Source organism: Heptranchias perlo, chromosome 2, assembly GCF_035084215.1.
Source record: "Heptranchias perlo isolate sHepPer1 chromosome 2, sHepPer1.hap1, whole genome shotgun sequence".
Taxonomy (NCBI): domain Eukaryota; kingdom Metazoa; phylum Chordata; class Chondrichthyes; order Hexanchiformes; family Hexanchidae; genus Heptranchias; species Heptranchias perlo.
In genome coordinates, this window is record NC_090326.1 from 3,355,013 (window position 1) to 3,382,669 (window position 27,657).

The 27,657-nt window shown below is 44.6% G+C and overlaps 16 non-coding genes across 16 annotated transcripts; all 16 read left to right on the forward strand.

Moving 5' to 3' along the window:
* The first annotated feature begins 39 nt into the window (after nucleotides 1-39).
* On the forward strand, nucleotides 40-111 carry trnae-uuc (transfer RNA glutamic acid (anticodon UUC)). The gene has a single exon. It is a non-coding gene; the product is annotated as a tRNA-Glu (tRNA).
* An 867-nt stretch (nucleotides 112-978) lies between these two features.
* trnae-cuc (transfer RNA glutamic acid (anticodon CUC)) lies at nucleotides 979-1,050 on the forward strand. The gene has a single exon. It is a non-coding gene; the product is annotated as a tRNA-Glu (tRNA).
* A 1,826-nt stretch (nucleotides 1,051-2,876) lies between these two features.
* Nucleotides 2,877-2,948, forward strand: trnae-cuc (transfer RNA glutamic acid (anticodon CUC)). Its single transcript has one exon. It is a non-coding gene; the product is annotated as a tRNA-Glu (tRNA).
* Nucleotides 2,949-3,833: 885 nt separating this feature from the next.
* Nucleotides 3,834-3,905, forward strand: trnae-uuc (transfer RNA glutamic acid (anticodon UUC)). The gene has a single exon. It is a non-coding gene; the product is annotated as a tRNA-Glu (tRNA).
* An 868-nt stretch (nucleotides 3,906-4,773) lies between these two features.
* On the forward strand, nucleotides 4,774-4,845 carry trnae-cuc (transfer RNA glutamic acid (anticodon CUC)). The gene has a single exon. It is a non-coding gene; the product is annotated as a tRNA-Glu (tRNA).
* Nucleotides 4,846-5,730: 885 nt separating this feature from the next.
* Nucleotides 5,731-5,802, forward strand: trnae-uuc (transfer RNA glutamic acid (anticodon UUC)). The gene has a single exon. It is a non-coding gene; the product is annotated as a tRNA-Glu (tRNA).
* An 868-nt stretch (nucleotides 5,803-6,670) lies between these two features.
* trnae-cuc (transfer RNA glutamic acid (anticodon CUC)) lies at nucleotides 6,671-6,742 on the forward strand. The gene has a single exon. It is a non-coding gene; the product is annotated as a tRNA-Glu (tRNA).
* An 885-nt stretch (nucleotides 6,743-7,627) lies between these two features.
* Nucleotides 7,628-7,699, forward strand: trnak-uuu (transfer RNA lysine (anticodon UUU)). The gene has a single exon. It is a non-coding gene; the product is annotated as a tRNA-Lys (tRNA).
* Nucleotides 7,700-8,567: 868 nt separating this feature from the next.
* On the forward strand, nucleotides 8,568-8,639 carry trnae-cuc (transfer RNA glutamic acid (anticodon CUC)). Its single transcript has one exon. It is a non-coding gene; the product is annotated as a tRNA-Glu (tRNA).
* An 885-nt stretch (nucleotides 8,640-9,524) lies between these two features.
* On the forward strand, nucleotides 9,525-9,596 carry trnae-uuc (transfer RNA glutamic acid (anticodon UUC)). Its single transcript has one exon. It is a non-coding gene; the product is annotated as a tRNA-Glu (tRNA).
* Nucleotides 9,597-10,464: 868 nt separating this feature from the next.
* On the forward strand, nucleotides 10,465-10,536 carry trnae-cuc (transfer RNA glutamic acid (anticodon CUC)). Its single transcript has one exon. It is a non-coding gene; the product is annotated as a tRNA-Glu (tRNA).
* An 885-nt stretch (nucleotides 10,537-11,421) lies between these two features.
* On the forward strand, nucleotides 11,422-11,493 carry trnae-uuc (transfer RNA glutamic acid (anticodon UUC)). Its single transcript has one exon. It is a non-coding gene; the product is annotated as a tRNA-Glu (tRNA).
* Nucleotides 11,494-12,361: 868 nt separating this feature from the next.
* On the forward strand, nucleotides 12,362-12,433 carry trnae-cuc (transfer RNA glutamic acid (anticodon CUC)). Its single transcript has one exon. It is a non-coding gene; the product is annotated as a tRNA-Glu (tRNA).
* Nucleotides 12,434-14,259: 1,826 nt separating this feature from the next.
* On the forward strand, nucleotides 14,260-14,331 carry trnae-cuc (transfer RNA glutamic acid (anticodon CUC)). The gene has a single exon. It is a non-coding gene; the product is annotated as a tRNA-Glu (tRNA).
* Nucleotides 14,332-15,216: 885 nt separating this feature from the next.
* trnae-uuc (transfer RNA glutamic acid (anticodon UUC)) lies at nucleotides 15,217-15,288 on the forward strand. Its single transcript has one exon. It is a non-coding gene; the product is annotated as a tRNA-Glu (tRNA).
* An 859-nt stretch (nucleotides 15,289-16,147) lies between these two features.
* Nucleotides 16,148-16,219, forward strand: trnae-cuc (transfer RNA glutamic acid (anticodon CUC)). The gene has a single exon. It is a non-coding gene; the product is annotated as a tRNA-Glu (tRNA).
* The last annotated feature ends 11,438 nt before the right edge of the window (nucleotides 16,220-27,657 follow it).

Here is a 27,657-nt window from a genome sequence, read left to right on the forward strand (position 1 = left end):
AGGCTTGGACTGATGGCCTGCAAGATCGTGCCACGTGCTTCCCTGGTGGTCTAGTGGTTAGGATTCGGCGCTTTCACCGCCGCGGCCCGGGTTCGATTCCCGGTCAGGGAACGTTATTTGCAAAGTGCTGTTCGTTCTGATGCCAGTGATTGCTCCTGATCGCTATCAGTTTTACACTGCTGTGGTTGCAACAAGGGGCTGCCCATCATTCCTTTATCTCACAACCCATTAGAGTGACACACAATGTACTTTCTTGCCTTCTGTAAAATGCCAGTATTTATTTTTAAAGAGTCGTGACGCTGATCAAAGTTTGTGGGAAGGTTTTTGTTGCCATTTCTAACAGATTTGGAAAAGATCTGCTGCCTGACACTCTAATTGTCGCCAACCTTTAACTATAGCTCACAGTGTCAGAACAGTCACTGTTTTTTAGACTTTTATGTCTCTTCTGCCACTACATCTCCTTAACAACACCAGCTGATCACAGCACCGCTTTCTTCAAAATGAGGCCCAGTGTAAAAAAAAATGCACGGTTTCAAAGCGAAGGGAGGTGTGCAAGATTGGAATGAGTGTGCGACTGGATATAATGGGCCTGAGGCAGTGAGAACATCTCTTGAGCATAAAGACATTCAGTATCTGAAAGAAGCAGGCTGATGAGCTCTTTCAGTTTATTTATCCTGGCATCTGCAAAACCCATCGTCTCTCAAAGTCCACCATCTTTCATCCATTTTGTGTGCATGCCTACCCGAACTTGGTGCTGTCATTGTCTGAACCAGTGTTTTATGTTGTTCGATGACCGTCACAAACACGATGGGCCGAATGGCCTCCCACTGTGCCGTGAATGTTCTATGTTCCAATGTGCTAAAAGAAAATGCCATTTTGGGCGAGCAGCTTTTTTTGGATCGAAAGAGACCTGAATTTCAAAGGGACAATTAGGAAAGAAAAGGTTGGACTCCTCTCTCGCATGCATCAGCCGTAGCTTCCCTGGTGGTCTAGTGGTTAGGATTCGGTGCTCTCACAGCCGCGGCCCGGGTTCGATTCCCGGTCAGGGAAGATTGCTTTCTTGGTGCTCGTCGTTCTGGTGCCAACGAATGTCCCATCACTGAGCCCAATGCTTGCTCCTGATCAACATTAGCTTTTTCGCCAACAGAAATGCTAATCGAGCAGCGGGCAGCCGATCATTCTTTAATCTAACAAGCCATTAGAGCGACATACAATGCACTTTCATGCCTTCTGTAAAATGCCTACATTTCTTTAAAATGTGTTGACGCTGATCAAAGTTTGTGGGAAGATTTTTGTTGCCATTTCTCCCAAGATTCGGTAAAGACCTGTTGCTTGTCACTTTAATTGTCGCCAACCTTTAACTGTAGCTCACAGTGTCAGAACAGTAACTGTTCTCATTAGCCATTTATGTCTCTCCTGGCACGACATCTCCTTAACAACACCAACTAATCACAGCACCTCTTTCTTCAAATTGAATTCCAGTGTAAAAAATGAGCGTTTTCAAAGCTAAGGAAGATGTGCAAGATTGGAAGGAGTGTGCGACTGGAGATAATGGGCCTGAGGCAGTGAGAACATCTCTTGAACATTATCAGTACCTGAAAGGAGGGAGATGAGATCTTTGAGTTTATTTCTCCTGGCATCAGCAAAACCCATCGTCCCTCAATGCCCAACATCTTTCATCCATTTCGAGTGCATGCCGACCCGAACTTGGTGCTGTCATTGTCTGAACAAGTGTTTCATGTTCTTCGATGACCGTCGCAGACACGATGGGCCGAATGGCCTCCTTCTGTGCCCTGAATGTTCTGTGTTTCTATGTACGAAAAGAAAATGCCATTTTGGCCGAGCAGCTTGTTTGGGGAGAAAGGGACGTGAAATGCAGAGACAAATAGGAAAAAGAGGCTTGGACTGATGGCCTGCAAGATCGTGCCATGTGCTTCCCTGGTGGTCTAGTGGTTAGGATTCGGCGCTTTCACAGCTGCGGCTCGGGTTCGATTCCCGGTCAGGGAACGTTATTTGCAAAGTGCTGTTCGTTCTGATGCCAGTGATTGCTCCTGATCGCTATCAGTTTTACACTGCTGTGGTTGCAACAAGGGGCTGCCCATCATTCCTTTATCTCACAACCCATTAGAGTGACACACAATGTACTTTCTTGCCTTCTGTAAAATGCCAGTATTTATTTTTAAAGAGTCGTGACGCTGATCAAAGTTTGTGGGAAGGTTTTTGTTGCCATTTCTAACAGATTTGGAAAAGATCTGCTGCCTGACATTCTAATTGTCGCCAACCTTTAACTATCGCTCACAGTGTCAGCACAGTCACTGTTTTTTTAGACTTTTATGTCCCTTCTGCCACTACATCTCCTTAACAACACCAGCTGATCACAGCACCGCTTTCTTCAAAATGAGGCCCAGTGTAAAAAAAAATGCACGGTTTCAAAGCGAAGGGAGGTGTGCAAGATTGGAAGGAGTGTGCGACTGGATATAATGGGCCTGAGGCAGTGAGAACATCTCTTGAGCATAAAGACATTCAGTATCTGAAAGAAGCAGGCTGATGAGCTCTTTCAGTTTATTTATCCTGGCATCTGCAAAACCCATCGTCTCTCAAAGTCCATCATCTTTCATCCATTTTGTGTGCATGCCTACCCGAACTTGGTGCTGTCATTGTCTGAACCAGTGTTTTATGTTGTTCGATGCCCGTCACAAACACGATGGGCCGAATGGCCTCCCACTGTGCCGTGAATGTTCTATGTTCCAATGTGCTAAAAGAAAATGCCATTTTGGGCGAGCAGCTTTTTTTTGGATCGAAAGAGACCTGAATTTCAAAGGGACAATTAGGAAAGAAAAGGTTGGACTCCTCTCTCGCATGCATCAGCCGTAGCTTCCCTGGTGGTCTAGTGGTTAGGATTCGGCGCTCTCACCGCCGCGGCCTGGGTTCGATTCCCGGTCAGGGAAGATTGCTTTCTTGGTGCTCGTCGTTCTGGTGCCAACGAATGTCCCATCACTGAGCCCAATGCTTGCTCCTGATCAACATTAGCTTTTTCGCCAACATAAATGCTAATCGAGCAGCGGGCAGCCGATCATTCTTTAATCTAACAAGCCATTAGAGCGACATACAATGCACTTTCATGCCTTCTGTAAAATGCCTACATTTCTTTAAAATGTGTTGACGCTGATCAAAGTTTGTGGGAAGATTTTTTTTGCCATTTCTCCCAAGATTCGGAAAAGACCTGTTGCTTGTCACTTTAATTGTCGCCAACCTTTAACTGTAGCTCACAGTGTCAGAACAGTAACTGTTCTCATTAGCCATTTATGTCTCTCCTGGCACGACATCTCCTTAACAACACCAACTAATCACAGCACCTCTTTCTTCAAATTGAATTCCAGTGTAAAAAATGAGCGTTTTCAAAGCTAAGGAAGATGTGCAAGATTGGAAGGAGTGTGCGACTGGAGATAATGGGCCTGAGGCAGTGAGAACATCTCTTGAACATTATCAGTACCTGAAAGGAGGGAGATGAGATCTTTGAGTTTATTTCTCCTGGCATCAGCAAAACCCATCGTCCCTCAATGCCCAACATCTTTCATCCATTTCGAGTGCATGCTGACCCGAACTTGGTGCTGTCATTGTCTGAACAAGTGTTTCATGTTCTTCGATGACCGTCGCAGACACGATGGGCCGAATGGCCTCCTTCTGTGCCCTGAATGTTCTGTGTTTCTATGTACGAAAAGAAAATGCCATTTTGGCCGAGCAGCTTGTTTGGGGAGAAAGGGACGTGAAATGCAGAGACAAATAGGAAAAAGAGGCTTGGACTGATGGCCTGCAAGATCGTGCCATGTGCTTCCCTGGTGGTCTAGTGGTTAGGATTCGGCGCTTTCACCGCCGCGGCCCGGGTTCGATTCCCGGTCAGGGAACGTTATTTGCAAAGTGCTGTTTGTTCTGATGCCAGTGATTGCTCCTGATCGCGATCAGTTTTACACTGCTGTGGTTGCAACAAGGGGCTGCCCATCATTCCTTTATCTCACAACCCATTAGAGTGACACACAATGTACTTTCTTGCCTTCTGTAAAATGCCAGTATTTATTTTTAAAGAGTCGTGACGCTGATCAAAGTTTGTGGGAAGGTTTTTGTTGCCATTTCCAGCAGATTTGGAAAAGATCTGCTGCCTGACACTCCAATTGTCGCCAACCTTTAACTATAGCTCACAGTGTCAGAACAGTCACTGTTTTTTAGACTTTTATGTCTCTTCTGCCACTACATCTCCTTAACAACACCAGCTGATCACAGCACCGCTTTCTTCAAAATGAGGCCCAGTGTAAAAAAAAATGCACGGTTTCAAAGCGAAGGGAGGTGTGCAAGATTGGAAGGAGTGTGCGACTGGATATAATGGGCCTGAGGCAGTGAGAACATCTCTTGAGCATAAAGACATTCAGTATCTGAAAGAAGCAGGCTGATGAGCTCTTTCAGTTTATTTATCCTGGCATCTGCAAAACCCATCGTCTCTCAAAGTCCATCATCTTTCATCCATTTTGTGTGCATGCCTACCCGAACTTGGTGCTGTCATTGTCTGAACCAGTGTTTTATGTTGTTCGATGACCGTCACAAACACGATGGGCCGAATGGCCTCCCACTGTGCCGTGAATGTTCGATGTTCCAATGTGCTAAAAGAAAATGCCATTTTGGGCGAGCAGCTTTTTTTTGGATCGAAAGAGACCTGAATTTCAAAGGGACAATTAGGAAAGAAAAGGTTGGACTCCTCTCTCGCATGCATCAGCCGTAGCTTCCCTGGTGGTCTAGTGGTTAGGATTCGGCGCTCTCACCGCCGCGGTCCGGGTTCGATTCCCGGTCAGGGAAGATTGCTTTCTTGGTGCTCGTCGTTCTGGTGCCAACGAATGTCCCATCACTGAGCCCAATGCTTGCTCCTGATCAACATTAGCTTTTTCGCCAACATAAATGCTAATCGAGCAGCGGGCAGCCGATCATTCTTTAATCTAACAAGCCATTAGAGCGACATACAATGCACTTTCATGCCTTCTGTAAAATGCCTACATTTCTTTAAAATGTGTTGACGCTGATCAAAGTTTGTGGGAAGATTTTTTTTGCCATTTCTCCCAAGATTCGGAAAAGACCTGTTGCTTGTCACTTTAATTGTCGCCAACCTTTAACTGTAGCTCACAGTGTCAGAACAGTAACTGTTCTCATTAGCCATTTATGTCTCTCCTGGCACGACATCTCCTTAACAACACCAACTAATCACAGCACCTCTTTCTTCAAATTGAATTCCAGTGTAAAAAATGAGCGTTTTCAAAGCTAAGGAAGATGTGCAAGATTGGAAGGAGTGTGCGACTGGAGATAATGGGCCTGAGGCAGTGAGAACATCTCTTGAACATTATCAGTACCTGAAAGGAGGGAGATGAGATCTTTGAGTTTATTTCTCCTGGCATCAGCAAAACCCATCGTCCCTCAATGCCCAACATCTTTCATCCATTTCGAGTGCATGCTGACCCGAACTTGGTGCTGTCATTGTCGGAACAAGTGTTTCATGTTCTTCGATGACCGTCGCAGACACGATGGGCCGAATGGCCTCCTTCTGTGCCCTGAATGTTCTGTGTTTCTATGTACGAAAAGAAAATGCCATTTTGGCCGAGCAGCTTGTTTGGGAAGAAAGGGACGTGAAATGCAGAGACAAATAGGAAAAAGAGGCTTGGACTGATGGCCTGCAAGATCGTGCCATGTGCTTCCCTGGTGGTCTAGTGGTTAGGATTCGGCGCTTTCACCGCCGCGGCCCGGGTTCGATTCCCGGTCAGGGAACGTTATTTGCAAAGTGCTGTTCGTTCTGATGCCAGTGATTGCTCCTGATCGCTATCAGTTTTACACTGCTGTGGTTGCAACAAGGGGCTGCCCATCATTCCTTTATCTCACAACCCATTAGAGTGACACACAATGTACTTTCTTGCCTTCTGTAAAATGCCAGTATTTATTTTTAAAGAGTCGTGACGCTGATCAAAGTTTGTGGGAAGGTTTTTGTTGCCATTTCCAGCAGATTTGGAAAAGATCTGCTGCCTGACACTCCAATTGTCGCCAACCTTTAACTATAGCTCACAGTGTCAGAACAGTCACTGTTTTTTAGACTTTTATGTCTCTTCTGCCACTACATCTCCTTAACAACACCAGCTGATCACAGCACCGCTTTCTTCAAAATGAGGCCCAGTGTAAAAAAAAATGCACGGTTTCAAAGCGAAGGGAGGTGTGCAAGATTGGAAGGAGTGTGCGACTGGATATAATGGGCCTGAGGCAGTGAGAACATCTCTTGAGCATAAAGACATTCAGTATCTGAAAGAAGCAGGCTGATGAGCTCTTTCAGTTTATTTATCCTGGCATCTGCAAAACCCATCGTCTCTCAAAGTCCATCATCTTTCATCCATTTTGTGTGCATGCCTACCCGAACTTGGTGCTGTCATTGTCTGAACCAGTGTTTTATGTTGTTCGATGACCGTCACAAACACGATGGGCCGAATGGCCTCCCACTGTGCCGTGAATGTTCTATGTTCCAATGTGCTAAAAGAAAATGCCATTTTGGGCGAGCAGCTTTTTTTTGGATCGAAAGAGACCTGAATTTCAAAGGGACAATTAGGAAAGAAAAGGTTGGACTCCTCTCTCGCATGCATCAGCCGTAGCTTCCCTGGTGGTCTAGTGGTTAGGGTTCGGCGCTCTCACCGCCGCGGCCCGGGTTCGATTCCCGGTCAGGGAAGATTGCTTTCTTGGTGCTCGTCGTTCTGGTGCCAACGAATGTCCCATCACTGAGCCCAATGCTTGCTCCTGATCAACATTAGCTTTTTCGCCAACATAAATGCTAATCGAGCAGCGGGCAGCCGATCATTCTTTAATCTAACAAGCCATTAGAGCGACATACAATGCACTTTCATGCCTTCTGTAAAATGCCTACATTTCTTTAAAATGTGTTGACGCTGATCAAAGTTTGTGGGAAGATTTTTTTTGCCATTTCTCCCAAGATTCGGAAAAGACCTGTTGCTTGTCACTTTAATTGTCGCCAACCTTTAACTGTAGCTCACAGTGTCAGAACAGTAACTGTTCTCATTAGCCATTTATGTCTCTCCTGGCACGACATCTCCTTAACAACACCAACTAATCACAGCACCTCTTTCTTCAAATTGAATTCCAGTGTAAAAAATGAGCGTTTTCAAAGCTAAGGAAGATGTGCAAGATTGGAAGGAGTGTGCGACTGGAGATAATGGGCCTGAGGCAGTGAGAACATCTCTTGAACATTATCAGTACCTGAAAGGAGGGAGATGAGATCTTTGAGTTTATTTCTCCTGGCATCAGCAAAACCCATCGTCCCTCAATGCCCAACATCTTTCATCCATTTCGAGTGCATGCCGACCCGAACTTGGTGCTGTCATTGTCTGAACAAGTGTTTCATGTTCTTCGATGACCGTCGCAGACACGATGGGCCGAATGGCCTCCTTCTGTGCCCTGAATGTTCTGTGTTTCTATGTACGAAAAGAAAATGCCATTTTGGCCGAGCAGCTTGTTTGGGGAGAAAGGGACGTGAAATGCAGAGACAAATAGGAAAAAGAGGCTTGGACTGATGGCCTGCAAGATCGTGCCATGTGCTTCCCTGGTGGGCTAGTGGTTAGGATTCGGCGCTTTTACCGCCGCGGCCCGGGTTCGATTCCCGGTCAGGGAACGTTATTTGCAAAGTGCTGTTCGTTCTGATGCCAGTGATTGCTCCTGATCGCTATCAGTTTTACACTGCTGTGGTTGCAACAAGGGGCTGCCCATCATTCCTTTATCTCACAACCCATCAGAGTGACACACAATGTACTTTCTTGCCTTCTGTAAAATGCCAGTATTTATTTTTAAAGAGTCGTGACGCTGATCAAAGTTTGTGGGAAGGTTTTTGTTGCCATTTCCAGCAGATTTGGAAAAGATCTGCTGCCTGACACTCCAATTGTCGCCAACCTTTAACTATAGCTCACAGTGTCAGAACAGTCACTGTTTTTTAGACTTTTATGTCTCTTCTGCCACTACATCTCCTTAACAACACCAGCTGATCACAGCACCGCTTTCTTCAAAATGAGGCCCAGTGTAAAAAAAAATGCACGGTTTCAAAGCGAAGGGAGGTGTGCAAGATTGGAAGGAGTGTGCGACTGGATATAATGGGCCTGAGGCAGTGAGAACATCTCTTGAGCATAAAGACATTCAGTATCTGAAAGAAGCAGGCTGATGAGCTCTTTCAGTTTATTTATCCTGGCATCTGCAAAACCCATCGTCTCTCAAAGTCCATCATCTTTCATCCATTTTGTGTGCATGCCTACCCGAACTTGGTGCTGTCATTGTCTGAACCAGTGTTTTATGTTGTTCGATGACCGTCACAAACACGATGGGCCGAATGGCCTCCCACTGTGCCGTGAATGTTCTATGTTCCAATGTGCTAAAAGAAAATGCCATTTTGGGCGAGCAGCTTTTTTTTGGATCGAAAGAGACCTGAATTTCAAAGGGACAATTAGGAAAGAAAAGGTTGGACTCCTCTCTCGCATGCATCAGCCGTAGCTTCCCTGGTGGTCTAGTGGTTAGGATTCGGCGCTCTCACCGCCGCGGCCCGGGTTCGATTCCCGGTCAGGGAAGATTGCTTTCTTGGTGCTCGTCGTTCTGGTGCCAACGAATGTCCCATCACTGAGCCCAATGCTTGCTCCTGATCAACATTAGCTTTTTCGCCAACATAAATGCTAATCGAGCAGCGGGCAGCCGATCATTCTTTAATCTAACAAGCCATTAGAGCGACATACAATGCACTTTCATGCCTTCTGTAAAATGCCTACATTTCTTTAAAATGTGTTGACGCTGATCAAAGTTTGTGGGAAGATTTTTTTTGCCATTTCTCCCAAGATTCGGAAAAGACCTGTTGCTTGTCACTTTAATTGTCGCCAACCTTTAACTGTAGCTCACAGTGTCAGAACAGTAACTGTTCTCATTAGCCATTTATGTCTCTCCTGGCACGACATCTCCTTAACAACACCAACTAATCACAGCACCTCTTTCTTCAAATTGAATTCCAGTGTAAAAAATGAGCGTTTTCAAAGCTAAGGAAGATGTGCAAGATTGGAAGGAGTGTGCGACTGGAGATAATGGGCCTGAGGCAGTGAGAACATCTCTTGAACATTATCAGTACCTGAAAGGAGGGAGATGAGATCTTTGAGTTTATTTCTCCTGGCATCAGCAAAACCCATCGTCCCTCAATGCCCAACATCTTTCATCCATTTCGAGTGCATGCTGACCCGAACTTGGTGCTGTCATTGTCTGAACAAGTGTTTCATGTTCTTCGATGACCGTCGCAGACACGATGGGCCGAATGGCCTCCTTCTGTGCCCTGAATGTTCTGTGTTTCTATGTACGAAAAGAAAATGCCATTTTGGCCGAGCAGCTTGTTTGGGGAGAAAGGGACGTGAAATGCAGAGACAAATAGGAAAAAGAGGCTTGGACTGATGGCCTGCAAGATCGTGCCATGTGCTTCCCTGGTGGTCTAGTGGTTAGGATTCGGCGCTTTCACCGCCGCGGCCCGGGTTCGATTCCCGGTCAGGGAACGTTATTTGCAAAGTGCTGTTCGGTCTGATGCCAGTGATTGCTCCTGATCGCTATCAGTTTTACACTGCTGTGGTTGCAACAAGGGGCTGCCCATCATTCCTTTATCTCACAACCCATTAGAGTGACACACAATGTACTTTCTTGCCTTCTGTAAAATGCCAGTATTTATTTTCAAAGAGTCGTGACGCTGATCAAAGTTTGTGGGAAGGTTTTTGTTGCCATTTCTAACAGATTTGGAAAAGATCTGCTGCCTGACACTCTAATTGTCGCCAACCTTTAACTATAGCTCACAGTGTCAGAACAGTCACTGTTTTTTAGACTTTTATGTCTCTTCTGCCACTACATCTCCTTAACAACACCAGCTGATCACAGCACCGCTTTCTTCAAAATGAGGCCCAGTGTAAAAAAAAATGCACGGTTTCAAAGCGAAGGGAGGTGTGCAAAATTGGAAGGAGTGTGCGACTGGATATAATGGGCCTGAGGCAGTGAGAACATCTCTTGAGCATAAAGACATTCAGTATCTGAAAGAAGCAGGCTGATGAGCTCTTTCAGTTTATTTATCCTGGCATCTGCAAAACCCATCGTCTCTCAAAGTCCATCATCTTTCATCCATTTTGTGTGCATGCCTACCCGAACTTGGTGCTGTCATTGTCTGAACCAGTGTTTTATGTTGTTCGATGACCGTCACAAACACGATGGGCCGAATGGCCTCCCACTGTGCCGTGAATGTTCTATGTTCCAATGTGCTAAAAGAAAATGCCATTTTGGGCGAGCAGCTTTTTTTTGGATCGAAAGAGACCTGAATTTCAAAGGGACAATTAGGAAAGAAAAGGTTGGACTCCTCTCTCGCATGCATCAGCCGTAGCTTCCCTGGTGGTCTAATGGTTAGGATTCGGCGCTCTCACCGCCGCGGCCTGGGTTCGATTCCCGGTCAGGGAAGATTGCTTTCTTGGTGCTCGTCGTTCTGGTGCCAACGAATGTCCCATCACTGAGCCCAATGCTTGCTCCTGATCAACATTAGCTTTTTCGCCAACATAAATGCTAATCGAGCAGCGGGCAGCCGATCATTCTTTAATCTAACAAGCCATTAGAGCGACATACAATGCACTTTCATGCCTTCTGTAAAATGCCTACATTTCTTTAAAATGTGTTGACGCTGATCAAAGTTTGTGGGAAGATTTTTTTTGCCATTTCTCCCAAGATTCGGAAAAGACCTGTTGCTTGTCACTTTAATTGTCGCCAACCTTTAACTGTAGCTCACAGTGTCAGAACAGTAACTGTTCTCATTAGCCATTTATGTCTCTCCTGGCACGACATCTCCTTAACAACACCAACTAATCACAGCACCTCTTTCTTCAAATTGAATTCCAGTGTAAAAAATGAGCGTTTTCAAAGCTAAGGAAGATGTGCAAGATTGGAAGGAGTGTGCGACTGGAGATAATGGGCCTGAGGCAGTGAGAACATCTCTTGAACATTATCAGTACCTGAAAGGAGGGAGATGAGATCTTTGAGTTTATTTCTCCTGGCATCAGCAAAACCCATCGTCCCTCAATGCCCAACATCTTTCATCCATTTCGAGTGCATGCTGACCCGAACTTGGTGCTGTCATTGTCTGAACAAGTGTTTCATGTTCTTCGATGACCGTCGCAGACACGATGGGCCGAATGGCCTCCTTCTGTGCCCTGAATGTTCTGTGTTTCTATGTACGAAAAGAAAATGCCATTTTGGCCGAGCAGCTTGTTTGGGGAGAAAGGGACGTGAAATGCAGAGACAAATAGGAAAAAGAGGCTTGGACTGATGGCCTGCAAGATCGTGCCATGTGCTTCCCTGGTGGTCTAGTGGTTAGGATTCGGCGCTTTCACCGCCGCGTCCCGGGTTCGATTCCAGGTCAGGGAACGTTATTTGCAAAGTGCTGTTCGTTCTGATGCCAGTGATTGCTCCTGATCGCTATCAGTTTTACACTGCTGTGGTTGCAACAAGGGGCTGCCCATCATTCCTTTATCTCACAACCCATTAGAGTGACACACAATGTACTTTCTTGCCTTCTGTAAAATGCCAGTATTTATTTTTAAAGAGTCGTGACGCTGATCAAAGTTTGTGGGAAGGTTTTTGTTGCCATTTCCAGCAGATTTGGAAAAGATCTGCTGCCTGACACTCCAATTGTCGCCAACCTTTAACTATAGCTCACAGTGTCAGAACAGTCACTGTTTTTTAGACTTTTATGTCTCTTCTGCCACTACATCTCCTTAACAACACCAGCTGATCACAGCACCGCTTTCTTCAAAATGAGGCCCAGTGTAAAAAAAAATGCACGGTTTCAAAGCGAAGGGAGGTGTGCAAGATTGGAAGGAGTGTGCGACTGGATATAATGGGCCTGAGGCAGTGAGAACATCTCTTGAGCATAAAGACATTCAGTATCTGAAAGAAGCAGGCTGATGAGCTCTTTCAGTTTATTTATCCTGGCATCTGCAAAACCCATCGTCTCTCAAAGTCCATCATCTTTCATCCATTTTGTGTGCATGCCTACCCGAACTTGGTGCTGTCATTGTCTGAACCAGTGTTTTATGTTGTTCGATGACCGTCACAAACACGATGGGCCGAATGGCCTCCCACTGTGCCGTGAATGTTCTATGTTCCAATGTGCGAAAAGAAAATGCCATTTTGGGCGAGCAGCTTTTTTTTGGATCGAAAGAGACCTGAATTTCAAAGGGACAATTAGGAAAGAAAAGGTTGGACTCCTCTCTCGCATGCATCAGCCGTAGCTTACCTGGTGGTCTAGTGGTTAGGATTCGGCGCTCTCACCGCCGCGGCCCGGGTTCGATTCCCGGTCAGGGAAGATTGCTTTCTTGGTGCTCGTCGTTCTGGTGCCAACGAATGTCCCATCACTGAGCCCAATGCTTGCTCCTGATCAACATTAGCTTTTTCGCCAACATAAATGCTAATCGAGCAGCGGGCAGCCGATCATTCTTTAATCTAACAAGCCATTAGAGCGACATACAATGCACTTTCATGCCTTCTGTAAAATGCCTACATTTCTTTAAAATGTGTTGACGCTGATCAAAGTTTGTGGGAAGATTTTTGTTGCCATTTCTCCCAAGATTCGGTAAAGACCTGTTGCTTGTCACTTTAATTGTCGCCAACCTTTAACTGTAGCTCACAGTGTCAGAACAGTAACTGTTCTCATTAGCCATTTATGTCTCTCCTGGCACGACATCTCCTTAACAACACCAACTAATCACAGCACCTCTTTCTTCAAATTGAATTCCAGTGTAAAAAATGAGCGTTTTCAAAGCTAAGGAAGATGTGCAAAATTGGAAGGAGTGTGCGACTGGAGATAATGGGCCTGAGGCAGTGAGAACATCTCTTGAACATTATCAGTACCTGAAAGGAGGGAGATGAGATCTTTGAGTTTATTTCTCCTGGCATCAGCAAAACCCATCGTCCCTCAATGCCCAACATCTTTCATCCATTTCGAGTGCATGCCGACCCGAACTTGGTGCTGTCATTGTCTGAACAAGTGTTTCATGTTCTTCGATGACCGTCGCAGACACGATGGGCCGAATGGCCTCCTTCTGTGCCCTGAATGTTCTGTGTTTCTATGTACGAAAAGAAAATGCCATTTTGGCCGAGCAGCTTGTTTGGGGAGAAAGGGACGTGAAATGCAGAGACAAATAGGAAAAAGAGGCTTGGACTGATGGCCTGCAAGATCGTGCCATGTGCTTCCCTGGTGGTCTAGTGGTTAGGATTCGGCGCTTTTACAGCTGCGGCTCCGGTTCGATTCCCGGTCAGGGAACGTTATTTGCAAAGTGCTGTTCGTTCTGATGCCAGTGATTGCTCCTGATCGCTATCAGTTTTACACTGCTGTGGTTGCAACAAGGGGCTGCCCATCATTCCTTTATCTCACAACCCATTAGAGTGACACACAATGTACTTTCTTGCCTTCTGTAAAATGCCAGTATTTATTTTTAAAGAGTCGTGACGCTGATCAAAGTTTGTGGGAAGGTTTTTGTTGCCATTTCTAACAGATTTGGAAAAGATCTGCTGCCTGACATTCTAATTGTCGCCAACCTTTAACTATAGCTCACAGTGTCAGCACAGTCACTGTTTTTTTAGACTTTTATGTCCCTTCTGCCACTACATCTCCTTAACAACACCAGCTGATCACAGCACCGCTTTCTTCAAAATGAGGCCCAGTGTAAAAAAAAATGCACGGTTTCAAAGCGAAGGGAGGTGTGCAAAATTGGAAGGAGTGTGCGACTGGATATAATGGGCCTGAGGCAGTGAGAACATCTCTTGAGCATAAAGACATTCAGTATCTGAAAGAAGCAGGCTGATGAGCTCTTTCAGTTTATTTATCCTGGCATCTGCAAAACCCATCGTCTCTCAAAGTCCATCATCTTTCATCCATTTTGTGTGCATGCCTACCCGAACTTGGTGCTGTCATTGTCTGAACCAGTGTTTCATGTTGTTCGATGACCGTCACAAACACGATGGGCCGAATGGCCTCCCACTGTGCCGTGAATGTTCTATGTTCCAATGTGCTAAAAGAAAATGCCATTTTGGGCGAGCAGCTTTTTTTTGGATCGAAAGAGACCTGAATTTCAAAGGGAAAATTAGGAAAGAAAAGGTTGGACTCCTCTCTCGCATGCATTAGCCGTATCTTCCCTGGTGGTCTAGTGGTTAGGATTCGGCGCTCTCACCGCCGCGGCCCGGGTTCGATTCCCGGTCAGGGAAGATTGCTTTCTTGGTGCTCGTCGTTCTGGTGCCAACGAATGTCCCATCACTGAGCCCAATGCTTGCTCCTGATCAACATTAGCTTTTTCGCTAACATAAATGCTAATCGAGCAGCGGGCAGCCGATCATTCTTTAATCTAACAAGCCATTAGAGCGACATACAATGCACTTTCATGCCTTCTGTAAAATGCCTACATTTCTTTAAAATGTGTTGACGCTGATCAAAGTTTGTGGGAAGATTTTTGTTGCCATTTCTCCCAAGATTCGGAAAAGACCTGTTGCTTGTCACTTTAATTGTCGCCAACCTTTAACTGTAGCTCACAGTGTCAGAACAGTAACTGTTCTCATTAGCCATTTATGTCTCTCCTGGCACGACATCTCCTTAACAACACCAACTAATCACAGCACCTCTTTCTTCAAATTGAATTCCAGTGTAAAAAATGAGCGTTTTCAAAGCTAAGGAAGATGTGCAAGATTGGAAGGAGTGTGCGACTGGAGATAATGGGCCTGAGGCAGTGAGAACATCTCTTGAACATTATCAGTACCTGAAAGGAGGGAGATGAGATCTTTGAGTTTATTTCTCCTGGCATCAGCAAAACCCAACGTCCCTCAATGCCCAACATCTTTCATCCATTTCGAGTGCATGCCGACCCGAACTTGGTGCTGTCATTGTCTGAACAAGTGTTTCATGTTCTTCGATGACCGTCGCAGACACGATGGGCCGAATGGCCTCCTTCTGTGCCCTGAATGTTCTGTGTTTCTATGTACGAAAAGAAAATGCCATTTTGGCCGAGCAGCTTGTTTGGGGAGAAAGGGACGTGAAATGCAGAGACAAATAGGAAAAAGAGGCTTGGACTGATGGCCTGCAAGATCGTGCCATGTGCTTCCCTGGTGGTCTAGTGGTTAGGATTCGGCGCTTTCACCGCCGCGGCCCGGGTTCGATTCCCGGTCAGGGAACGTTATTTGCAAAGTGCTGTTCGTTCTGATGCCAGTGATTGCTCCTGATCGCTATCAGTTTTACACTGCTGTGGTTGCAACAAGGGGCTGCCCATCATTCCTTTATCTCACAACCCATTAGAGTGACACACAGTGTACTTTCTTGCCTTCTGTAAAATGCCAGTATTTATTTTTAAAGAGTCGTGATGCTGATCAAAGTTTGTGGGAAGGTTTTTGTTGCCATTTCCAGCAGATTTGGAAAAGATCTGCTGCCTGACACTCTAATTGTCGCCAACCTTTAACTATAGCTCACAGTGTCAGCACAGTCACTGTTTTTTTAGACTTTTATGTCTCTTCTGCCACTACATCTCCTTAACAACACCAGCTGATCACAGCACCGCTTTCTTCAAAATGAGGCCCACTGTAAAAAAATGCAAGGTTACAAAGCGAAGGGAGGTGTGCAAGATTGGAAGGAGTGTGCGACTGGAGATAATGGGCAGTGAGAACATCTCTTGAGCATAAAGACATTCAGTATCTGAAAGAAGCAGGCTGATGAGCTCTTTCAGTTTATTTATCCTGGCATCTGCAAAACCCATCGTCTCCCAAAGTCCATCATCTTTCATCCATTTTGTGTGCATGCCTACCCGAACTTGGTGCTGTCATTGTCTGAACCAGTGTTTTATGTTGTTCGATGACCGTCACAAACACGATGGGCCGAATGGCCTCCCGCTGTGCCGTGAATGTTCCATGTTCCGATGTACTAAAAGAAAATGCCATTTTGGGCAGCAGCTTTTTTTTGGATCGAAAGAGACCTGAATTTCAAAGGGACAATTAGGAAAGAAAAGGTTGGACTCCTCTCTCGCATGCATCAGCCGTAGCTTCCCTGGTGGTCTAGTGGTTCGGATTTGGCGCTCTCACCGCCATGGCCCGGGTTCGATTCCCGTTCAGGGAACATTGCTTTCTTGGTGCTCGTCGTTCTGGTCCCAACGAATGTCCCACCACTGAGCCCAATGCTTGTTCCTGATCAACATTTGCTTTTTCGCCACCATAAATGCTAATCGAGCAGCGGGCAGCCGATCATTCTTTAATCTAACAAGCCATTAGAGCGACACACAATGCACTTTGATGCCTTCTGTATAATGCTTATTTTTCTTTAAAAAGTGTTGACGCTGATCAAAGTTTGTGGGAAGATTTTCTGTCTGAAGATGCTGTCAACATTGGGTCATTGGGAGTCTCATGGTCGCGTGTAACACAAATTAAACCACTTGGAACACAAAAGGGGGAAATGAGAAAAAATCAGAAGTGAGACACATTATTCCATCGTACAAATTATTTTGTTTTCACTGTCTCTGTAAAAAGACTGTCTGAATGGTATTGTCTCTTTAAAAGCCTTTGTCAATATTTCGATGCTGTTGGCTGTCGCTCCGTTTCCTTCCCTCAAGTTTAAAGGATCTACTGCTGTCTCTGTGATAACAATCTGATGAAATCTAGTGGAATGGACTATAGCATTGTTGCACAGTGTTAAAGTCAGAGTAGACGACTTCGAAAAAAAAATCTGGGTTTAGTTGTATTCGGAACTTTGAGCATGTTTAGCAGACACGAAATCTTTATAAGAGAAGAATGGAATGTTGCTCTTCTTCATTCGGCAAAGTTTTTTTTAAAAGTTAACTTGAAAGCTGTGAACTGCTGTGTGGCACAGGTTGGTGATGCCTGTGTCCGTCTTCTTCCTGCTAAGAAGTTGACGGCTTCCACAAAAAATTGTGTATCTTTTTTTTTTGGTTTCTAGTATGTGCTTGACTCTGCTTGAACCTTGTCAACAATCAGAAGAAGGAGAAAATGTTGAAGTGAACGATGAAAACGTTGTTACTCTTACAGATGAGCGCTAATAAAGAATCCCTGGTAGTGAATCGAGCCACGATCCAATGCGATTCAGAGAAATGGCATCGTGGTTATACTCTCTTGTCTGTGGTATGTTTTTGCTCATGGTTGGTTTACAATGGTACTGAATAAAACTCTCACCTATGAAACGTTTGCCTTTGTCCAACCGAGCCTTGTTATCCATCGGGCTGAATGGGTGGAAGAAGTAAATGATCACTGTCGTATCTCTGGGACTGCTTTTACCGATGTGACCCGAGATGAGTCTTTGTGTTGGTATAATTGCTCGGTGAAATGCTTTGAGAATCAATGAATCAGTTTTGGACGGCAGAGTTAAGGTCCTTACAACAATGGAATGCGGGGACAATATTATATTTCTGTTATGTTTGCGCCAGGGTGCTTACGGTGTAAATTAAATAACAACTTTGTACGTGTATTAAGAAAGAGGATTGCGCGTCGCAGCTGCAGCCTTTTATGTGATGCAGTGACGAATGTATGGGACACGATGATTGTTTACAATAAAAAGTCCGTTCTCAGATAGTTCACAAAAGGGGCTCGGCCTCCGTGTGGAGTGATATCAATGGTCTGGGGTAATGATGGAACCATCCTCAGTCACTTTCTCACTGCGTGGTGGCATGGTAATGAAACCTCTTACACGTAAAACTTTTCAACCAACAATAGAATATTGCCATGAACATCTGTGTAAATACTTCACATACGTACACAGGCAATATTGGGAGGTTGCACGTAACACTTCCACTCTCCTGACATTTTTGTGTGGGAGAGCAGGCAATATGATATCGTTTCCTATAAGGGTGAACCATTTATCCTATCCTAATGTGATTTGTCGCAGAAGTATAATAAATGTTCACGGTCCTTGTCCAGTGTCCAAATTAGAGTAAAACATGACCGTCTAGATACCCAAGCGGCCTGAGTAACACTGGGAGCGGCGTCCCTTAATGCTGAGTAATGAGGTCCTCGTGAACAAATTACAAGCGTTGTAAGATGTACAAGCAGTGGCCCACTCCATGAAAGGTGAGCTCGGGGCTGAATCAGCCATGGCTCAGGAGCTTGTAAATATGGTAATTACTGAATCATAAGATTTATGGGATAAAATTAAGAGCAATTACTTCGGATCCTTTAAAGATATCTTGGGCTGTGGTCTGTCTCGATATTCAAGCTGTCATGGATGGCTAGAAAATGTCACTACAACAGACCATAGGCACTCAATTACCCTACTGGGCTGGAGTCAACTTTCTAGTCATCTTAGCCAGTTTGCTAATGGTAACCTGCGCTCCTGGGCCCTACTGTCCGGACTGTGTACTGAAATGGTTTGCCAATAGTTCTGGTGAATCCCACAGGATGTTAATGCTATACTCTTATGTTGACGTGAGACTAATTATAGGGGGGCTCCGATACGTTTGTAAAGACCGAGAAGACTGGGGATCCACCTTTGATACCGCAACAGGCAGCTATCTGCACTATCATGTAACCAGTTGCCTGGATAATAAGTTTGGATGGATAAGCTTTCCACCCACTCAGCCGATTAGAGAGAACGTAACTCGGGTGATTGTAACCCATGTGTGGAAACTTGTGAGCCTATGTTATTTTGTGCTAGACGTGGACTGTTATGTTTTCGAACTAAATGTAATATTGTGACTATTGATCTGATCGATTGTCAGACTATATATATGTATTGTATTGTGTACACGGTACTCGATCGATATCAATGTATGACGGTTCCTTGTTGAATGCTCCACAATGGTATATTGTAAGACTGTGGGACAGTTTAACTATTCGATTAGTAATATGGAGGTGGGACTAAATATCAAGAAAAGTAGACAATTAATAGGTAATGAGCATGTGAAGATGGAACTGAACAAGTTGAAATATAGTGATTGGAGGTTAGATTTGGGAACTGAAGACGATATGGATCAGATAAAGGTGATCCAAACGAGAACAGAGCGTGAGTTTAAGCACTCATGGTGGGAGTCGTTACTAGGGTGGGAGCCGTTAAGAGGGTGGGAGCCTTTACTGGGTCGCATTGTTACTAGGCTGGGAGTCTTTGCTAGGGTGGGAGCTGTTACTAGGGTGGGAGATATTACAAGGGTGGGAGTCGTTTCTAAGTGGGAGCAGTAACTAGCGTGGTCACCATCAGCCACTGGAAATTTCGAATATTGCATTGCACCCCATAGTTTGCATTGTGACCTCTCAGATTCTGTTACTGATCATCATGTTAACACTTTGCAGTTGGGCGAAGAAGATAATGTCATTGACCCAACTGTCAGAAGAGCAACTGAAGCCTGTAATGTACACACAGTCCACCTCACCATACACAGTCCATCTCATCATACACAGTCCACCTCACTATAGGAGAAACTACGCCATGTTCTCCGCAGCCTTCAACATGTCATCAATGAGGACAAACACCTCGCTGTGGCCATCCCCACACCTCCACTACTCGCCTTTAAACAGCCACCCAACCTCAAACAGACCATCGTTCGCAGCAAATTACCTAGCTTTCAAGAGAACAGCGTCCACGACACCACACAACCCTGCCACGGTAACCTCTGCAAGACATGCCAGATCATCGACACAGATACCACCATCACACGAGAGGACACCACCCACCAGGTGCATGGTTCATACTCCTGTGACTCGGCCAACGTTGTCTACCTCATACGTTGCAGGAAAGGATGCCCCAGAGCATGGTACATTGGCGAGACCATGCAGACGCTGCGACAACGGATGAACGGACACCGCGCAACAATCGCCAAACAGGAGGGTTCCCTCCCAGTCGGGGAACACTTCAGCAGTCATGGACATTCATCCACCGACCTTCGGGTAAGCGTACTCCAAGGCGGTCTTCGAGACACACGACAACGCAAAATCGTCGAGCAGAAATTGATAGCCAAGTTCCGCACCCATGAGGACGGCCTCAACCGGGATCTTGGGTTCATGTCACGCTACACGTTACCCCACCAGCGAACAAATGTTATCTGTTTTTAATATAATGGGTCATTTGCTGGCTCTCTCTGCCTTCCGGATGTTTCTGCCTCTCTCTGTTTTTTTTCCCTGTTTGTTTTTTTGTTGAATGTGTATTCGGGGGTTCTGCAGGTGACACCTCTCTGTCTGAACACGGTGATTGCCTTGGCAACGGGCAGTTGCAGGGGCAGTCTGTAAACACCATGTATTGTTCTATATGTATAAATGCGTAGGCTTCAAGGAGCTCCTGTAACATTTACCTGAGGAAGGAGGAAGTCTCCGAAAGCTTGTGAATTTAAAATAAAATTGCTGGACTATAACTTGGTGTTGTAAAATTGTTTACAATTGTCAACCCCAGTCCATCACCGGCATCTCCACATCATCACTATATGATGCATAAGAAGAAATAAAAAGTGGTGAATATGTTGGAAATGTTGGAGAGTTAATGGTTAATAATCGAAATAACCTGTATAACTACAAATGGTTATGAAAGCAACAGGCTTTATAAGATAAACAGGAAACTAGAAGGGAATTGGGAGAAGAGGCGATGGACTTCTTCAAGTGTCTGATAACAATCTACAAAGGGGTGTTGCAAAGAGATAGTGTTTGGGATTGCATCGACCATGAGTGATTATTGTACAACTTAGTGATTAGTGTAATAAACATAGGTAGAGGGATCAATTAACCATGGTATAGAGTGGTGGTTTAGGTAAATAAGCTGTCAATAAACTGTTCTTGAAAGGTTCCGAGGACAGTTTGTCAGGAAGTCTTGCTTATGGAATGTACTCAACTAAGACTGTTTATTTAATAAGTTGTTCTTGAAAGAATCCAAGAACAGATCAGTCATGAAGTCTTATCTGTGAGGTATACCTTTGAAGTCAGAAAACTGAAGTGTATAAGAAGGGTGGATAGTTCCAGAGTTAGTTGGGAGAGCTCGAAAGAGAGAGGGATCCGGAGCTATTCCTGTATACGGTATAAATTGACCACCTGCACTGTAAAGGATTACAGTCTGTTCTGTATATTCCACCATCAAGTGTCTTGTACTTACTCGAAGCATGTGGTGGTGAAACTTAGGAGGAAGAAGGTCAACAGCCCGCAAGGATCTATCCTTGACACCCTCCGATTTCTCCGCTACATGCAGCATCAGATACACACATGTACTCTAACCATACCCAGCTCTACCTCACCTACCTACCTCTCTCGATCCTTCCACTGCCTTCGATTTGTCACGCTGCTTGTCCGAAATTCAGTAATGAATTTTCCTCCAATTAAATATTGGGAAGACCGAAACCATTGTCTTTGGCCCCACCACAAACTCCATTCCATAGCCTCCGACTCGATCCACCTGCTGAGCCACTGTCTCAAGCTGAACCAAACTTTTCACAATGTCGGAGTCCTATTTGACTCTGTGCTGAGCTTTTGACCACATAGTCTCTCCTCACCAAGTCGGTCTATTTCCACCTCTGTAACATCACCCGTCTACACCCTGCCCATCTCCCGTTGAAACTCTCATCGATGCTTTTGTTACCTCTAGACTTGACTATTCCAATGCTCTCCTGGCCGACCTCCGGTATCCCACCCTCCATAAACTTGAGCTCATCCAAAACCCTGCTGTCCATATCCAAACTCACACCAAGGCCCATTCACCCTTCACCCCTATGCTTGTTGACATACATTAGCTCCCGTTCCGACAACGGCTCGATTTAAAATTAACATTCTTTCGTTCAAATCCCCCTCTATCTCTGTAACCTCCTCCAGCCCGATAACCCTCTCTGCATACCTTCAATTACTGCCTTTTGCGCATCCCCGATTTTAATCGCTCCACCAATCGCGGCAGTTCCTTCAAATACCTAGGCCCGAAGCTCTGGAATTCACTCTCTAAATCTCTCAGCCTCTCTACCTCTCACTCATCCGTTAAGACGCCCCTTAAAACGTAACTTTTTTTGACCAAGTTTTAGGTCACCTGCCCTAATATCTCATTTTGTGGATCGGTACCAAATTTTATCTGATAACGCTCCTGTGAAGCACCTTGGGGTGTTTTCTTTAGTTAAAGGCGCTATGTATGCAAGTTGTTGTTAATTGTAAGGTCTCCCACCATTTAAAGAAGTAAGGATATGGTAGTGAGCTTGATAACTGCGAAGCATCTATTGCTGCACCGTGTCCATCACCAACCCAGATGAACCCTCTCGAGAGGATGTATAAAGTGCGGCTAAGGATATATCACGGGGTGAAGCACCAAGCACCAGCGAGCAGGAGGAGCTGGAAATAGTTCTATATTTCTCCCCTGGGGAGGCCGAGAAACAACTGTCCTTGGCTGAGGGTCCCAGTCTTCAAGAGAATTAAGACTTGGTCGCACAGACCTAATGTGCAGGCCGTGGAGACATTCATCTCCCACATTCTGGAGATGGCCGATTAGTTGGAGAAGTTCAAGAGCCGCATTTGTAAGACAACGCATGAGGTATGTGAGGCCAGGCAGATCACTCTGGACAATGTGACAGTCCAGGTGATTCCAGCAGCAGCAAGGAATCTGGTGGAGATTCTAAGGGAGTTCGTTACTTCTGAATGGCAGCTATTACGGCTTCCATAGATTAATTGTGTGATGCCTTTAACAACATCATATCTCAGGGCTTTCACAACTTCATTGTAACAATTTGGTCTGTCTCACGCTGACCTTCAGCGCAACCGAGCCCATTCCCAGTACCAATGACATGCAAGAAATGGTTGCTGATTTCAGTGTTTCTGATGACGTGGTTAATGAGGTTGTTTCATTCCAGTTTGTGGTTATGGACTGAACCCAGTAGGCATGGCAAGTACAAGTGAGATGAGAGCAGAAGCAGGCCCTGCGAGCACATCAACATTCTATCTCGTAGAAGCTGCGGCACAGAAGCAGGCCATTCGGCCCAACAGGTCCAGCCAGTTTTTACGCTCCTCCCTCCCTACTTCACCTCACCGTATCAGAATATCCTCCTATTCCTTTCTCCCTCGTGTGCTTATCTAACTTCCTCTTGAATGCATCTATGCTAGTCGCCTCAACTACTCCTTGTGGTAGCACATTGCACATTCTAACCACTCTCTCGATAAAGAAGTTTCTCCTGAATTCCTTAGAAAACATAAACATAGAAAACATAGAAAATAGGAGCAGGAGTAGGACATTCGTCCCTTCGAGCCTGCTCCGCCATTCAATATGATCATGGCTGATCCTTTATCTCATGTCCAAGTCTCATTGCTGACACAGAATGGCTGACGGGAAGATAGTTTGCGTTAGATTGATAACAGTCATAAATTAAAATGTTATGTTCCTTATACTCAAGTTGACCAGGCTTAAACAATGTTTTGGTGCAGGAATTAAGTGTTCGACTATCCGAGATGTGGAAAGATATGGGCTGCTTGACAGGTGTTCAATGATTTCAGTCTGGAGTCAATCGGCTGAGTGCCCCGGATCAGGTCGGAGGCTGGTGGCTGCACCCTGTGGATTATCAGGGATGAAATGTAACTTCGGCGGGGCGGAATTATAGGCCGCAGTGCATCGGCCGCTCGTTTTGCACCCCATGACTTCAATGGAAAGGAGAATTGAGTGGGATGTATAATGGGCGGCCCATCCATTACCGTCTGTGTTGTGCCCTGGTCGAAGTTGAATTTTACCCTCCTTGTTTCTGAGTTGCTTTCACCAGGGTTTTCTGTCTTTGCACGTTTAGAATCTGCTTCTTTAGAAACTAAAGGTCTGACACAACTGGTGGAGTGGCGGGATGGGGAAATCTCGGGCCCACAGACGGGTTGCGTCTGACTCCAGTCGGTTTAAATTAGTGGGTGGAAATAAAGCGCTGCGGCCTTGTGTTTGAGAGCTCGGCTCTCCCCGAGAGTGGCGCTCATCGCTGGGAGCGCCCATTCGTGGAATCAGCCCTGACATCAACAGCACTTGCAGAATGAAATCTTTCCATCACAAACTGTTCTCTGGCAGACTGTACACACAATCGCAGAGTATCCCATCGCACACTACTTCCCCAGATGACTTACAAAATTCAATGCTCTCTGAAAAAAAACTGGGGCTGAAATTGGTCTCCGGCAGTAGTGCAAAATGAGCGAAAGCGCAAAATGAGCGACAGTGTAAAATGAGCGATAGAGCACCAGCAGCCCGTTTTATTGTTGGTCCGATTTTCCAAACAATTGATTTCAATGTTAAAGGAAATCGGGCGGATTGTAGAAGGGGCTGCTGATTCGTTACCGAACGTTTTACACTACGGCCGGAAATCAATTTATGCCCTATGGTTCACAAAGCTTTCCATAGCTCATATCTGGGTCTGTTGTCGACTCATTGGGGTAGATTGGGACTTTGTGCGGTCGTGTAAAACGGGTGACAGGGAATCCGCAGCAGGTTTTACATCTCAATGAAATAAAAATTGGAGAGATGTAAAAGGGACTGTCAATTCATTCTCACCCTATTTACACGATCACAATGTGTCACAATCTAGCCCATTGATGGTAATCGAGTGCTATGATTAATCACCAACTTCATTATCATTGTATCGGACTAGCTGGACCTTGCTCATCTTTTGTCCAGCGATTATTATGTGTTTAATTCCCCCCTTCCGGGGTGATATTTACGGTTAATTCTCTATTTTTCGCAAGTCCCCGACACATTTTTATTCCACATCTGCTCCCTGAGGTGATTTTTATATTTAGGTCCTTGTTTCTTCCCAATATTTGCCCCTATCTTCATGTTTTCCCTCTCTCCCTGCTATCGTGATTTTGCTGCTAAATCTGTATTCCTACTTCCGGATCCTATCTCTGTGTTTTTCCTTGTGTCTCTGCCAGAAGTCATTTTTAGATTGAAATCTTTGCTGATTCTTGGCATCAGATCCTTCCACTAATTTATTCGCTCTCTTCTTCCTGAGGTGATTTCCATGTTTAATCTCTGTTCATTCCTAATTTCATTCCCTCTCTGCAGGTTATTCCCAGTCTCTCTCCTGACGTGCCTGTGATCAGTTTAAGGCCCTCTTCGCAGCTTATTCCCAGTCTCACTGCTGAAGTGTTCGTGAACAGTTACAGGCCATTCTCTGTTTGTAATTTCAATTTTTTCCTTCCTTTGGTGATTTATGTCTTTAATTTTATGTCGTTCCCAAATTTCAGACCGTTTCTCCATGTTTACACTCTCTCCTTCCTGAGCAGATTTAGTTTATATTTAAATCTCTATATCCATGTGTATAATATAGTAAAAAAAAGAATAAGAATACAAAAGTCAGTATTAATGTATTATGAGAATGTATTATTTTAATAGAGGCTACACTTGTTTTAGATTAGGTCGTTAGGATTCTGCCGGAGTAGGCAAAGTAAGGATGAAGGTGTCAGTTTAACGAAATTTAATGAAGAATCAAAGGCTTTGTGTAAAAATCATAGCTGGTTTGGAGACAACATATCTTATGTTTCAACCGTTACTATTCTATTAAAGTGTGGTGATTATAACCGTGCAAAATTGTTTCATCTTCGTCATGAACAAAACACACATTCCAGTCAAAACTTGTTATGGTGAGAGCCACGGAGAGGGGTCATTTGCTGTTCCTGTTGAATCACTGTTGCACTATAATTAAAGATACAAACTGAGTGAGAATGGCACTATCTGGTGTTTAAGACAAAGACAGTGGTGCAGTGAGTGAATTAAACACTAAAACGTGAACTTCTGCAAATAAAATCGATTAACATTTGGTTATTTCGACATAATGCTTACAGAGATGGAGAGACCAGACATTCGGAGGGAAGGTCAAATTAGCCATTTTGTGTAGAGAATGCAATTCCAGCTTCTAGTAAATAAATCAAAGTAAAATTGAACTCAACGTTAAAGTAGTTCGGATCTAGGTTTGCGTTCTCCATTATTGATATTTCAATTTAATCTGATGCAATAACAGTATTTGTAACAGTAGCATTGCAGAATAGAGTTGCGGGACCCTGTCCAGTTTAGTAACACTGCAGAGGGGGTAAGAGTACATTGTGATTTATTATAGAATCCAACAGGTCTCTGGGAAAGTTACACATGGTACAGATGTTGGAGCAAAAAGGTGCAAAGTGATTTTACATTTTAATTTGGGGCAATGTCTTTTTATCTCCACAAGATTTAATTTTATGGAGTCTTTTTTCTAAAGAAACTTCAGGCACAAACCAGGGTTTTATAAAAAAAAACAATCATTTATTATTAATACACTAGAAAATTGACATTAGATTTTAAACAAAATATTGGGTTGGTGCCCGATTTAGAATTGCTTTAACAACAGCAAAACAACACATTCTGAATTCTCAAAATGCATAACAGTTTGGAAATCAAATGTTTATCTTAGACTAACCCTATAAGGAAAGTCATATCCTTATAGTTGGCTCAAGATTGCCGGAAATATTCCAGGTATTTTGATGGATACCGTTGTAGGGTCGCATGGCTTTCTCTTGCAATCAGTTCATCTGATTCACAGGCAGTCTCTAAACCTGCATGGAGGCATCAAACTGGGAGGCAGGGAGCAGCCTTGAAGATTGAAGTGTGGTGGCGCTGCCAGGAAGCGAAGGGCGAGATTGGAGCAGTCCTGGTGGATCTGTGTCTCTTCCCACTCAACTTCTGCCAGCTTTCAAAGACCTTTTTAACACAGAACCACACCTCTGGGGCGGTGGCTTTTCCACAACAGGTTGCTACAAATACAACCCACGATTGATTGACACTTCACTTGTTTTGTCTCAGCGGCCACAACGTAACCACATTAAGCAGGCAGGTGTTCAAACGACCTCTAGCCCTTCTGGAATCGTTCTTGATGCTATGGCGATCCATCCTCTGTTGTGTGATCTTTTGCAATGTGTCCTTAACACTCCTTTTAACAGTCCTTTCACTTTTTAAGAATCCTTTTTGTTCAGACATACTGGAGCCGATTTAATATCAGGCTTTCGTTTATCAGGTGAATTTTTACTACAAAAATGCTCTGGGGAAACTCCTGCAATAAGTAATGGTCAGGGTCAGTTGAACAAGACTGGGTGACTTTATTTTGCAGCCTCGAGGCATCACCTTTAGAACTCTCAACATTATATAAACAAGAGCATTACCCCGGAACAAACATGAACTGTCTGGCCTGCTTCATCTGCTGCTGTTCTGCTAGTCAGCACTCTCACACACTCCAGGCTGATTACACAGTTTGTTTGGTTATTGCATGCTTTCTGTGTTCTATTCTCATTCCTGTTTCTACCCTTCTGTCAATATATATGGTTGTCCATCTTTTATTGTGTTTGTTCTCTGTGTAATATCGTTGATCCTTTTTTTATTTTCTGTTTGTTTTTCTATCTTGTTATTTCTACTTCTATTTAATTTCCATCTCTCTGCCGCTGTTTATGTCTCAACCTTTTCTATCTGTTACTCTTGGCTTTTTTTCTACTCATCTCTCTCTCTCTGTTTCTATGTCGCTGCCTGTCTTCTCTCTCTGCCTTCTCTGCAGGCAGAGAGAACGGAGCACGGGATCAGAGATAAAAGGAGGAGCGAGAGAGGAGAGAGAAAGCGGAAGGCGGGAT